The following is a 1,909-nucleotide window of genomic DNA, read 5'->3' on the forward strand; positions in this document are numbered from 1 at the left end:
CTTGTCTAAACCTATTTGTCTATACAAATAAAATGGGAGTAAGTTAACACTAGCCCCCGTGTCTAAATAACGCCGGTCGTCAGATAGGAATCTCCTAAGGTGCATTGTACAAGAGGATCTAACTGTGGTCCTTGTACTTAACAATTCCATTATGTTCAGATAAGGTTGGGAATTGTTCTGTTAAAAAGGCGCCTTTTGGTATATTGGTCTTACGCCTAGTAGTACACAATTCCTTAAGAAACTTAGCATGATGTGGTAGCTTTTAATAGCTTCGAGGAAGGAAGGTTTATAGTTAGATTCTTAAAACATCCCTAATCTCCTCATAATTTGTATCCTTAGTTAACATGGCTAATTTTTGTGGAAACGGTGGTTTCGGCTTCTATATTTAGCAATGGTATCTCCCCGGATGTTAACCGTAGCTTTTGTTTCTTTGGTTGTGTTGTAACCGGTACTTCTACAAACGATTGGTAGGCTCTTCAGTTTCTATTTCAAGATCTAGTAATATAGCAGTGTAGGGGTTATTGGTGGGGGTAACTATAGGCATAGTTACCTTTGTTATCAACCACTCGCCTTAACGGAGAGTGGTGATTGCATTTATCTCACCTACATTTTCATATTCATTACTAGTATTATCCGCTACCTCAAAGGTCGTGGTTTGTTGTTTTAGGATTAGGTATTGGCGCTACTCGAAACACACCTTTGGTTTGGGCTTTATCTTGAGCCAACCGTTGGGTTAAATTAGTTACGGATTGTAGAAGCCGTTGGTTGGATTGAGCCATGGTTTGAAAAGTTTTGGCTCACTTGTATAAAGGTGTCAAGACGATCCGCTGTGTGGGTGTAGTGGTCACGGGTGGTGTTACCGAACTATTTCCCCGTGAATTATTTATTGGTGGATTTTGATAGTTATTATTTACCGAACGATACCTCTATTAGCATTATAATTATTATAATTACCTTGACCTTGTGCTTGACCTTGTCGAGGTTGCACTTGGTTGTTATAATTATTAAAATTACCCCGACCTCGCCCTTGTCGTAGTGGAGCTTGGTTAAAGCGCTGGCCTAACATATTGATGATTGTACCCTTTGAGGTGTGACGCTTTGGTTATTTCTCCAACCGAAGTTGGGATTTTGTCTCCAAGCGGGCTTAGGTTCACTATTAATGGAACAAGCCTGTTCATAGGCTATAGGACAATGGGATTCGGGATGCTCGTGACTCCAACGTAAACTACATGGATTTGAATTTACATTCATAACGGGATTGGCTTTTGTTGTACGAAATGGCATCTACCTTTTTTGTGAGGGATTCAATTAGAGTTTTAAGCTGGATCTGATTTAACCTCAAACATACCGGTAGCTTTAATCGTGGAAGAAGAACTAGCTGAGCGGGAGTAATCGCCACTACCCCCCAATTATTATTACGCTTTAGTTTGGTCCTCTAAAAATTTATAAGCCTCCGAGGCTCCTTTGTTTAAGAAACTACCCCCATTCATTATGTCAAGGACTTCTTTATGGTGATGTTGAAGTCCTTTTGAAAAAGGCACTAACTAACGGTCTTTCGCTAAGTTATGATGTGGACACTCTATAAGCAGATCGGTGAAACGATTCCAAGCCTCTGAAAATGTTTCATGAGGATTTTGTCGAAAAGAAATGAATCTTAGAAAGCATCTCATCCGTTTTAGGGGTGGGTAAAATGTTCCATAAACAAATTGAACAAGTTTAGCCCACGAAGTCCACGTAATTAGGCGCCTTGGGCGCTTAACCAAGACGCCTTTATCGGGCTAAGGTGAAAGGGAATACCCTTAATTTAATTTGTTCAACCAACCGTAGGATGGTGGAATGTTGTTAGGACTCTTGTTCAATCCTACGATAAAATGATAGGTTTTTCATGGTCTAAACCATGAAAACGGGT

At 40.1% G+C, this 1,909-nt stretch overlaps 1 pseudogene; it reads left to right on the forward strand.

The window, feature by feature from the left end:
- The first annotated feature begins 1,560 nt into the window (after positions 1 to 1,560).
- LOC147509835 (small nucleolar RNA R71) lies at positions 1,561 to 1,655 on the forward strand (annotated as a pseudogene).
- The last annotated feature ends 254 nt before the right edge of the window (positions 1,656 to 1,909 follow it).

This window comes from Coptis chinensis, chromosome 3 (assembly GCF_015680905.1).
Source record: "Coptis chinensis isolate HL-2020 chromosome 3, ASM1568090v1, whole genome shotgun sequence".
NCBI classification, from domain to species: Eukaryota; Viridiplantae; Streptophyta; class Magnoliopsida; order Ranunculales; family Ranunculaceae; genus Coptis; species Coptis chinensis.